The 12,786-nt window shown below is 42.0% G+C and overlaps 1 long non-coding RNA gene across 1 annotated transcript; it reads right to left on the bottom strand.

The window, feature by feature from the left end:
• Positions 1 to 538: 538 nt before the first annotated feature.
• Positions 539 to 5,338, bottom strand: LOC114817973. The gene is made up of 3 exons (XR_003765801.2): positions 4,894 to 5,338; positions 4,483 to 4,547; positions 539 to 1,061 (listed from the first exon to the last, which is right to left on the bottom strand). It is a non-coding gene; the product is annotated as an uncharacterized LOC114817973 (long non-coding RNA).
• Positions 5,339 to 12,786: the final 7,448 nt, after the last annotated feature.

Genomic DNA, 12,786 nt, shown 5'->3' with positions numbered 1-12,786 from the left:
TTTCCAAGTGCTTAGTACAGTGCTCTGCACACGGTAAGTGCTCAATAAATACAATAGAATGAATGAGAGGGGCAAAGACAAGGACAGACAGAGCCCTGCTGCTCCAACGGATTTGCCTCACACCCTATAGGCTCATTCCCTGAGGAAGATGCACCAGGTGGAGAGCAGAAACTCAAGACCCATGGAACTTATGTTTTTCATTAATTCTGGGATCCTCTGCTGTGTTCCACCTAGCTCTATATCTCTCCACCTGCCGCTGCCTATTCTTTGCTGATGGCTTTGTAGGATTCTTCCTATTCTATGTAAGATATGGGGAATCCAATCTACAGTGGGGAAACAGAAATGAGGTTAGCCCTAAGTTCAAGGAATAATCATAAGGGCAACTTTTCTAATGTTGGAGCATTCAGCACATGATTTGTATAATCGCAAAATTATTTCAATGATTACCTCTTAGATTTAGGGCTAAAAATAGTGGGATATATTTATGGAGACTGATAATAGGCTGTAAAAACAGGAAGCAGGAGACCAATCCCGGGCACATGGGTGCAATTTATTGGTTTTTGCTGTAGGAACCAAAGTCATGGGAAGTTATGCCATCCCAAACGTCTGTCTTTGTCCTTGTTCTTGCCCAGGCACAGTTTGTGAGCTCTGCCCCTTGGGGGGGTGGCTGAACAGCAGCAGGTGTTACTACTTCTCAGGACAAAAGCACAGCTGGGAGGCTGGTGTCACAGACTGTGCCAACAGGAAATCCTGGCTCTTGGTCTTGGAGAATGAGTCTGAAGAGGTGAGAATGGGGTAGACCTCAGGGCCCAAATTCCCACCCCATATTTACTGAACCACCTGGGATTGCTGTATGGCATCCAACTGCATTCTGGTTATGAACCTGAGAACCTTTATCCTCCCCAAAATGGGAATCTGGGGAGAAGTTTGAGGTGGTGTCCTTCTGGCAGAGCTCTGAGCTGGTTGTCACGTCTGGGCTGGGAGGGCAGCCTGGGGGTCAGTGTTGGCTGAGAGATTGTTAGGGCTCCGGATGTTTCCATTGACTCCACAGGACTGGCTCACTAGGATAAGACCAGCAGATGAGTATTACTGGATCGGGTACAAATATAACACAATCCAGGGACAGTGGGCATGGCTGGGCAACACTGAATTCTCCGGATACAGGTGGGCCCCACTGTAAGTCTGGGATGCTGTGTTGAGCCACTCCTTTGCTCTTCCCCCTTCTCTGCCCCGTGCTATTGATGCCTGTTTATTTGTTTTGATGTCCATCTCCCCCTTTCTAGACTGTGAGCCAATTGTGGGCAGGAATTGTCTCTGTTGCTGAATTGTACTTTCTAAGTGCTAGTACAGTGCTCTGCACAAAGTAAGCGCTCAATAAATACGATTGATTGAATAAATTAATGAATGAATGAGTCGAGAATAATGCCAAGGTTGCAGGTATGTGAGACAGGGAGGAGGGTGGTGCTGTCTACAATATTGGGAAAGTAAGGGGGAGGACAGGGTTTGCATGAGAAAATGAGGAGTTCTGTTTTTCCATTTTACATTTTAAAATGGCATACATTAGAAAAACTAAAATCAACTAAATGGAGTATTTTATAACTCAATAGTCTAATTTGTATTTTGTGTCATATCACAGCGTCAGAGTTAAGTGGTTATTTAGCAGAAGGAGACTGGTCCTACAGATATTGAATGGCTTTTCTTTGGATTCTGGTTTAGGCTCCAGGCCTGGATATTCACCTTAGCCCTGAAAAAAACATCAGGACTTTCTCAACAAACTCCTTTATTGAAAGATGGAAAGATTCTGGTGTCAAACTGGCCCAGAACCAGAAACCTCCTGGAGGGATGACATCTTGGGGAATGATTCATCCAGCTCCACAAGCTGGGTTTAGAAGGTTTCCCATGAGGAATAGTCAATAACAGAACCCATAGCTTTGGCAACAGATGCCACTGTCATACCCATGAGATTGTAGATGCCTTGAAAAAAGATAGTTCCCAGGATCTTTTAATTCTACATTCCCAGACCCTTACTTTATCCTTCTGAACACAGTAGATCCTCAATAAATGCTACTGATGATGATAATGATTGCTACTGGAATGATTACCACAGTCAACTGCCGCAATCCCTTTCCTTATTTACCACGGCATCTAAATAGGATAATCTGCAGGGATCCTGGCTCCATCACTTGTCCATCACTGTGACCTTGGACAAATCACTTAACTTCTCTCAGTTTCAATTTTCTCATATCTAAAATCTGATTTCCCTCTCCTTAGACAGGAGCTCCAATTTAGGATCTCTGTCAGATCTGCTAATGTCTTACCTAGCCTAGTACTTTAGTACAGTGCTTGGCAGATGGAAATCACTTAACAAATTTGACAAAAAAGGGATTATTCTGGGGAAACCTCATTTACTGTGCTGATTTTAGCCCCTGCAGTTTTCCAAGGGAGTGTGATTGGATGGAAAATAGAATGGGACCAGAACTGAGCTTTAGAGATTCCCAGATATTGGAGATGGGAGGTGGATTGTGTTGTCTGGTGCAGGCGGCGGTCTGTGAAACTGGCTTGGGTAATTTGGGGATCCTGCACAGAAACAATAAGCCATGCTATTTGTGAGCAGGTGTGGCTATGTGTTATTCCCATGGTACCAGGCTTCTTGGGAGGTGTTCAAGAAAGACCCCTAGGGGAAGGGACCTGAATTCTTCACCAGAGAGGGTGATTGGGCAGGGATGTCCCTAAGTTTTAGTTGCCCCTTTATTCAGGAGTGATGTCCCTGGCCCTGTTATTCAGGTGTGTGTGTGTGTGTGTGTGTGCTTATGTGTGAGAGGCAGAGAGAGGGAGCCACTGTGCATTCATTCTTATGTTAAATGGTCAAAATCTCTCTGCTTCTGTTTGTGACTCTTCCTCTACACCTCAAACACTACATTATGCCCTGTTTCAAATGAACACCTCCTTTGTTTCCATTCATCCTCCCACAAAGATCTCTGGCCTCAACACACAATTGCATCATCTTCTGTGGATCATCTGTGGATCCTGCTGTTGTTGTTTCTCTGTCCAGGCCAGCTTTCTTTGATCTGCTCCATACTTTTTTTCTTCCCTCCCTTCGTTCCACCTGAGTTGCAGTCATTCTTATACAATCTCATCTTGCTATTTCCCCCCAGAAGGTGGTTTGGAGTTTTGTTGAAATACCTGGCTCAGAGACTATTCTGGAAAGAGTAGTGGGAAGCTACACTTCCCAACAGACTTCCAGAAGTTTTGGTGAAAAACTTATGACTTTGGTTGGGGAAAAATATCACCATATTTTTGCAAAGTCTGTGGGATATGCCATGTTAGTATGAGACAACCCCAAGGTATTGGATGGACTCAGTGGCCCATGACAATAGCAGGTTTGTTCCTACCAAAGAGGACAAGGGAGGGTTGTTAGAGCAGCAAGGGGCATTCAGAGTTTCAGGTACCATTTTCTAGATTCCATTTTTGGAGTTCTGAAATGGCACTCATGTGACCTTAAAAGTGTTTTTGGTCCCTCCAACCTAATTTTTTTTCCTTTTTCACCAGGATGATTGGATTTAAATACACCAGTTTTTAAGATTTTTCTTCACAGTCAAAGGTAAAATATAGGGAGATTCTTTTCAGAATCTCTTGCCAGAATAGCAAGAGATTGGGAGGTCACCAGGTGGGGATGAATCCACAACAGGTTCAAAGACATTCACTGTTCCTCAGCTCTGATACCCCATGCCTCAGATTTGGACAGAGACAGATAGAAGACAAATCAAAGTGTAGATGTAGTCAGCAAAAGTGTGAGGCCCAGTTGAGGAAATCTCTGGGATGAGGACTATTATCAATTGGAGGTGCATGTCTGTCTGATGGGGTCACATCGAGGTTTCTGAACCAGCCCCATGATTTACTAAAATGCATACAACTCTCTCTAATTCTAGCCAACGGTAATATTATTCACCCATTACTTCTAGTTATTACACCAATTGAAGAACCATTGTGAGAAACTATGTGGCCCAGACATCATGGGGCTGAGAATCAAGAGATGTAGGTTCTAGTTCAGGTTTTGACACTTGTCTGAGGTGTGATCTTGGAGAAGTCAAAGACACACAAGCTGCTCTGTGGCTGAGTTTCCTCATCTTTGAAATGGGGATGAAATATTTGTTTTCTCTCTCCATTATTCCCTGTAGGGAAGGGACTGGGTCTGATCTGATTATATACATATAGACTCCAATGATAGTAACATCTAACAAATACAGTTTTTTTCAGATCTACATTCACATTACTTAAAGGGAGAGAAATATTTCTATATCAGCTATCACAAAGGTAAACCAACACAGTTGTACTGAAAATGGAAGCATAATATATTTCCAAACTATTTCCAGCCTGCAAAATGCAATTCTGCTCCCAAGAGTTTTCTCCAAGGAACTCTCCTCTTCTATGTCTGCTAAGCAAAACAGCATGACTTTCAACTGAATAAGTAAAACATCTTACCTTTTTTCCAGAAAGAGGGCCTTAATTCTTCACTTAACTCTGGAGAAAAGTGTCAAAACAGAAAACTAAAAGATGACAGACAGGAACAGGCATCATTATACTTCATCTGTAAACTATGCCAATAGTCTACAGTTTTATAGACAGTAGGAATGTAGGAAACTCTGCTTCACCATTGGAGTTCAGCAGTTCAGATTATGACTTCAATTTAAACTTTTCAAAATACATCCTATTCAGCCCTTCTAAAATTAGGAATTTTAGAAGAAAATAAACTGTGACATGAAACTGATTTGCACAAAATCCTTAGTCAGAAGGAAAGGCAATGACATTTCTAGGAAAATATTATTTTTCCCAGGAGTGTCAGAAATGTCATCCTATTTAAAGCAAAACATGTAAATATTAAAATATTTTTACCATGAGGACAGATGATTTAAGGGTGATCATGGACTCTCTCCGTGACTGACAGTTGTTGATGTCACCACCATCTTCTCCCTACCGCTCACACCTTCCCAGCTTCATCTGCTCAGATGTTGTCATGCTCATAGATCTGAACCTGAGGAATACAGTCTCAGGGTGAAATAAACTACTGGATGTTTGCTTTGTGGTACTGAACTCATCAATTAATTTATTCATCATTTCTATTAAATATTACATTTCAGCCTCTCCTAGTATAGAGCCTGGTATCAGAATTAGCATAAATCTCAAAACCAGAAGTATTTATTGAGTAGAGAATTATCACAATGGCTTTGGGATTTCAAAGGTTAAAGATAGGATCTGTGCCCTTAAAAGTTTTAAAGTCTAATGGGATTTTTCTCCACAGCATTTCCAGGAAACAGCCAGATGTCTATCACCCACCCAGAGACTCACATCATCTCCCACCTAGTGTATTTGCAGCAGACTTTTCACCAATCTCCCTGCCTCCAGACTCTAATCTCCTCAGCACGTACAATATGCTGTTGCATGGCTCATCTCCTTTAAGAGAAACTCAAAACCAATCAATTAATCAATGGTGTTTATTAAGTGCTTAATGTGTGCAGCGCACTGTACTAAACACTGGGAAAGTACAGTATGACACTGCATGCATCCTGTAGTTTGCAGTAGGAGTTGGTAGACATAATCCCTGATCAAAAAGAGTTTACGGTCTAGAGGGGAAGCCAGACATTAAAAAAATTACAGATAGGGGATATGATCACATGAAGGCCACATTTATATCCCGAGGACCTAATGATACCCTGTGGATGATAGATCAATCAAAAATCAATTTCATTTATTATGTCCTTACTGCGTGCAGAGCAATTTAAGAAGCTCTTGGGATAGTATAGCAAGGAAATGGAAATATATATATGTTACCGCTAAAGTAATAGTGTATGCACAATACATAGATAATAGTTTGGGCGGTCATGAGTACAGAAGTGTGTGGTTGTTGTGAGCAAAAATATGGCAGATGAGATGAGAATGAGTTAGAGTAGGTGGGTTAGTTTGCAAGGAATGAGGAGTGCAAGCTGGTGTTTAGTGCAGCAAGAGAATGGATAAGAAGAGAATGGGTTCCAGGCTCCACCACATGTTTGATGTGTGTTCTTGTAAAGTCATTTAACCTCTCTGTGCCTCAGTCACCTCATCTGTAAAATGGGGATTAAGACTGTAAACCCCATGTGGAACATGGACTGTGTCCAACTTAATTACCTTGTATCTAAACCAGTGCTTAGTACAGTGCCTGGAACACAGTAAGCACTTATCAAAGAGCATGAAAAAACAAAACAAACAAAAACAAAAAACAAACGAAAATAACAAAGGCTCACGATCACTGCACTAAGGTTTGCTACCACCTGCATCAGCCAGGACTCTCCCGATCCGAACCTCTGGAATTTTCCAATGTATTTCTGAGTCCCCAGCCATCTGTCCTCAAGCAGGGATGGTTACAGCTAACAAATCCTGAGATTCCTGGGGTGGATTGCTGGATTGAAATTATATAATCCCTTTACACATGTGAGAAGCATCCAGGGCTTCACAATAAGGTCCTGACCCAGGCTGGGGCACAAAGCTATGTTGGGAACAAAAGCCCCAAGGTGATATTGAGTTTCCTGAATGCAGGCATAAGCTGCCTTGCACCAACACAGCAGGAAGGACTGAAGCAGTAGCACTGCATGTTACCACAAACATAGTGTATGCCGGAAAGGTCAGGGTGGCTGATATAGCTGTGGTGGTCACTGTGTCTGCAGCTGCGACTGTTGGACTCTGAGCTGGGAGGAGCAGGAAACTGCTCCTCTAACCACAGCACTTACTGGTTTTTTTTGTTGTTGCTTTCATTTTGTGTATTTATCCTTGTCCTTGTTTTTTATATTATTCTTCTGTTTTTATTGCCCCATCTGTCCTTAAATGTCTGACACAAGGACAAGGATAAATGCACAAAGTGAAAGCAATAACCAAAAAAACCAGTAAGTGCTGTGGTTTCTCCCCAACTTTACATTTAGATTATGAGCCGGTGGGCACAAGAGACTATGAACACTCACTCCTTGGTGAACTCATTTGCTCCCATGGCTTCATCTATCATCTCTACGCACTACACCACTACACCATGCTGCTTCTGTACACCACCAGGCCTATCTTCTGAACCACAGAGATGATGTCTGCTGAGTTGCAGTTTGGTCTAAAGTCATAATGAGGTGTACAAAAGCTCAGAGTGGAATGCATTCTACAGAGTTCTGTTCTAAAGGGCTCTGGCTAGAATCTTTCTGGTAACAGTAAGTGGGGAGATTCCCTTAGGAGAAGCCAAGTCATGACATAATTCATCATCAGTAAATTTATTCTTGCTGACCACAAAGAACCATTTTCTAAATGGTCTCTGCCATGGTCCCAGATGATATTACTGAGACCTTAAAGCCAATTAGCTAATGAACCTTCTGAACGAAGGTATGCTCCTTTATTTTTATTTCTCTTTATTTAAAAAAGTCACTTATTTCCCCCTGTATTGACAAGTAGATAGAGCTAATACTGAATTTGAGATAATATAACAAATCGAAAGTCAGTATCATTGTAGAAGCAGCATGGTATGAAAGAAGCAGCATGGTGTAGTGGAGAGAGCACAGGCCTGGGAGTCAGAAGATAATGAGTTCTAGTCCCAGATCTCTCATTTGTCTGTTGTGTGACCTAGGACAAATCCCTTCACTTCTCTGGGCTTCAGTTATCTCATTTGTAAAATGGGGATTGAGACTATGAGCCCTTCGTGGGTCAGGGACTGTATCCAACCCGAATTGCTTGTACCTATCCCAGCGCTTAGTACAGTCCCTGAAGCAGAGTAAGTGCTTACCAAAATACCATAATTGAAGCAGCCCCTTTTACATTATACAAGTCTTTCTTTATTGAGCCATGGTCTATAAGAAAAACATATGAAAATATTACAAGAACAATCCATTGCTCTACTTCATACATACAACCCCTCCACCCACCTGCCCGCTTCAAAACACACCAAAGTAAAGAGGAAGTACAAACATCTTGGCAAGAGAATATAGTATCAGTAGGAGGGGTTGAGTGTGGAATGCTGGTGTCTGGTTTATGAGGGACTCTCAGAGTGGTGTATGGCATTTGCTGTTCTAGAATGGAAAATAAGATCATGCTATAAGATCAGAAAGGAAGAGAAATCTCTGTCAAAATGCATTCACTGCAAATGAGAATAGTATTGTCAGTAGGCAGAGTTTGGATTAAAGAACAGGATGAAGTCAAATGCTGGATTTGACAACTCTTTATAGCACGATCACTTAGGATGATCACTTTATAGCAGAATCCCAAGTTGACAACCTCAGAAATTTCATGGCATAGGGTAACTAAGATGTCATTTATCATTCCTAAAATTAAATCCATTGCTTCTAAGAATTTTCTCCACAGTGGTCAGGTGAATTGCAGCAGACTTCCACTCCATAAATCAGAAAAGCAAGAAAGCAACATTGGCTTACAGCCAGAGACAAATCAAGAAGGGCAACCAGCACAGGGCTCCTCCAAGAAACCAGTTGTCCCTGGACTGAATGGGCCACACCTTTGACCCTATAAAGATATTAATTACGATGTCGTATTCTCTTTCTAGCAAAGGAACTTTATTTAACTCTTCCCAAAACATAGAACAGTGCTCTGCACACAGTGCATGCTTTATAAATATCATCAATTGCCAACATCTATAAGACACTCGATCATCCGTCCTCCACTACCTCACTGATCTACTACAATCCAGCCCATGTTCTTTACTCTTCTAATTCCAATTTACTCCCAGCTCCTTGATCTCTTCTATCTCACCACCTACTCCTTGCCTTATCCTCCCTCTGGCCTGGAACTCCATGCCTCTTCATAATTAACAGGCCACCATTCTCCCCACCTTCAAAGCCTTTGAAGCAGTTAGGCTCAGTGGAAAGAGCATGGGCTTGGGAGTCAGAAGTCATGGGTTCTAATCCCAGCCCTACCACTTGTCCGCTGTATGACTTTGGGCAAGTCACTTCACTTCTCTGGGCCTCAGTTCCTTCATCTGTAAAATGGGGATTAAGACTGTGAGCCCAACTTTGAACAACCTAATTACCTTGTACCCCCACCCTCAGTGCTTAGAACAGTGCTTGGCACATAGGGCTTAACAAACACCATTATCATCATCATCATCATTAAAAAGATCACATCTTCTCCAAGACCTCTTCCCTGATTAAGTCCTTTTACCAGGCTCCACTCCCTTCTGCATCACATAGGCTCTTGGATCTGTACTAAGCAGTAGATATTTACCCTACCTTCAGTCCCATAGCACTTATGGACATGGTCTCGTACACTGCCTTATCCCCTTTCGGTAATTTAATTTAATGTCTTCTTCCCCCTCTAGAAGGTAAGCTTGTAAAAGAAGCTGTGGCCAGGGATGATGTCTACCAACTGTACTGTACTGTACTCTCCCTAGTGCTTAATTCAGTCCTCTTGTACACACAAAGTGCTCAGTAAATGCTAATGACTGATTCACTGATTGAGTTCCTACTGCATCATTACACTCTACTGTGTGCTTTGGAATTAAACACAACACAGGGCATGTTCCCTTTCAATAAGGACTTTAGACTTTAATTTTGTTCTTTTATTCCATGACTCATCCAAGGTAGTCTCCATTCCTGACTCCCATCTAGTTCAGTCCAGGGAGTGCAGGGATAGAGCTGAAATTGGGGACAAATAATTAAAGATCAGCTTTGAGGGCTGGTTTGAAGTATGGCTCATGAATTATTTGATCCCTTTTCTTGAAAAGATGTAACTGTTACTAGTTTTACATAGCAATAAGCTTGTTCCCTCATGGCTTCAAACAATTAATCCAAAATCCTTCAAAATTAGAATACATGCACATTCCCTCTTGTTCTTGCTGAAAAAGGAAATTACAGAATATTCCCAATGAGAACATTGGAATAAGAATGGGAAAGCTCAAATGGGAAGTTGGGAATATGCTTACTTCTCAAGCTCTGTTGCACGGGAAACAGAATCGTCTAATGGATGGGCTTATGCTTATGCTTGGGAGCCAGAGGACCTGGCTTCTAATCTCACTTCTGCCATTTGCCTACTCTGTGACCTTGGGCAAGTCACTTAACTTCACTATGACTCAGTTTACTCAACTGCAAAGTGGGGATTCAATGCCTGTTCTCCCTCCCACTTAGACTGTGAGCCCCATGTGGACAAGAACTGAATCCAGGCTATATCCAACCTGAGGAACTTGCATCTACTCCAGGGCTTAGAACAGTGTTTGATACATGGTAAGAACTTAATAAATACCATTAAAAGTGATTTTATTGTTTGTAAATTACAATTCTGCTTGGGAAAAGTTTTGATGTAAGGGAAACCTCTCTTCTCAAATATTAGGGCAGTCTGTACACACTACACAAAGCTCATGTCTATTAGCTACAAAGTATATTAATTCATGAAGAGAGTTGCAGTTCATCACCTAGTGTAAGAAAAATGGTGATGGAAAATTTTTCAGCACTAAACAGCTATCATTATATTTTGTTGATAAACTATTTTGCTACTCGACAATTTCCTAGATATCAGACATATATAGAATCCTTTTTAAATACTAAGATTCACCAGAAATGATTACATTTGTGAATGCTCATTTTATGACTCAATATGTATTTCAGATTGCAGACGGTAAGACCATCCTTCCCTTCTCTCAAGCCCGCAAGCCTGGTGTCATCCTTGACTCCGCTCTCTCTTTCACCCCACACATCCAATCTGTCACCAGTGCCTGCCGGTCTCACCTTAATGATATCGCCAAGATCTGCCTTTTCCTCTCATTCATTCAATAGTATTTATTGAGTGCTTACTATGTGCAGAGCACTGTACTAAGCGCTTGGAATGTACAAATCGGCAACAGATAGAAACAGTCCCTGCCCATTGATGGGCTTTTACAGTCTAATCGGGGGAGACAAACAGACAAAAACAATAGCAATAAATAGAATCAAGGGGATGAACATCTCATTAAAACAATAGCAATAAGTAGAATCAAGACGGCTATTGTACTGGTACAAGTTCTCATAATATCCCGGCTGGATTATTGTGTCAGCCTTCTCTCTGATCTCCCTTCCTCCTGTCTCTCCCCACTCCAGTCTATTCTTCATTCTGCTGCCCGGATCATCTTCCTGCTTTCGGCATGCCACTCCCCTCCTTAAAAACCTCCAGTGGTTGCCCATCAACCTCCGCACGAAACAAAAGCTCCCCATTCTTGGCTTCAAAGCTCTCCATCACCTTGCCCCCTCCTATCTCATCTCTCTTCTCTCTTTCTACTGCCCACCCTGTACACTCTGCTCCTCTGCCTCTCACCTCCTCACCGTCCCCCGTTCTCACCTATCCCACCCACCGACCCCTGGCCCACATCCTCCCGCTGTCCTGGAATGCCCTCTCTCCTCACCTCCGCCAAATTAACTCTCTTCCCCTCTTCAAAGTCCTACTGAGAGCTCTCCTCCTCCAAGAGGCCTTCCCAGACTGAGCTACCCCTTTTCCCTCTGCTCCCTCTGCTCCCTCTCTGCTCCCCCTCCACCCTCTGCTCCCTCCTCCTTTCCCCCTTCACCTCCCCTCAGCTAAGCCCCCTTTCCCTCTGCTTCTCCCCCTCTCCCTTCCCCTCCCCTCAGCACTGTGCTCATTTGTATATATTTTTATTACCCTATTTATTTGGTTAATGAGGTATATATCCCCTTGATTCTATTTATCATGATTATGTTGTCTTGTTTTTGCCCGTCTGTCTCCCCCGATTAGACTGTAAGCCCGTCATTGGGCAGGGATTGTCTCTATCTGTTGCCGAATTGCATATTCCAAGCACTTAGTACAGTGCTCTGCACATAGTAAGCGCTCAATAAATACTATTAAATGAATGAATGAATCTCACTAGTTCCTTTGTACCAAATAAGATATTTTGAAGTGAAATAAAGCTTCACACAAAACTGCTTAGCACAAAATTTAACATGGACCACATTGAATTAACCTGCCAAAATATACTGCCAACAAATGCATTTCAAATTTCATCTTACTCGTTCCTTTGAACCAAATTAGATATTTTAAGATTAAAGTTAACCACAAAACTAGTTAGCACCAAATCTATATGGGCCACAGTAAATTAACCTTCCAAAATACACAGCCACAAAATTGCATATCACTCCTTCATACCATAAAATAAAATAAAATAAAATAAAATAAAATAAAATAAAATAAAGCTTAGCATAAAACTAGCTAGAACCAAATCAACTTGGACAAAATTAAGTACTGAATTTTTGAAAATTTTTGCAGCCACTGCCAAAGAGTTATTTCAAACCTTATCCTACTTAGCAGAAAACAAGCCATGCAAATAACAAGGTGATTTTACCTGGAGGAGGATGATGGCCTTTTCCCTTGTGTGCCATCTTTACATCCACATAGGTGACTTCACCCTCCAGGGCTGATGGTCAATTCTCAGTCAGCCTTTCCTTACCTCCCCTCTTCCCCACCACCTGTTCAGTCCTGCTCTGCTCACTGTTCCAAGCCTGGGACTCTTGATCAGATTAAAATCAGCTAAAGGACATCCTCTGGCTTCACAGTTTCCTTTGAAGTTCACCTTTCAGTCTCTTCCAGTAGTGTCTCTGCTGTGAAAAAAGTACTGGAAATCTATTTCAACTCTATGATCTGGAGTATTTGCTAAGAGGGTCAGGGTTTAATTGCATTTACCAATTCTGATCAAGGCCTGAGTGAAAATTTACACCTAAAATCATGTTCTGCCAGAGTTTTCTATCATCTCCAGAGGAGGGTTTTGTGGCTTAGAAATAATGTGAAGTTTGCTTTGCCCCC

Source organism: Ornithorhynchus anatinus, chromosome 17 (genome assembly GCF_004115215.2).
Source record: "Ornithorhynchus anatinus isolate Pmale09 chromosome 17, mOrnAna1.pri.v4, whole genome shotgun sequence".
NCBI classification, from domain to species: Eukaryota; Metazoa; Chordata; class Mammalia; order Monotremata; family Ornithorhynchidae; genus Ornithorhynchus; species Ornithorhynchus anatinus.
The sequence above is the reverse complement of the archived record's forward strand: the minus strand, read 5'-3'. Positions and strand labels throughout refer to the sequence as shown.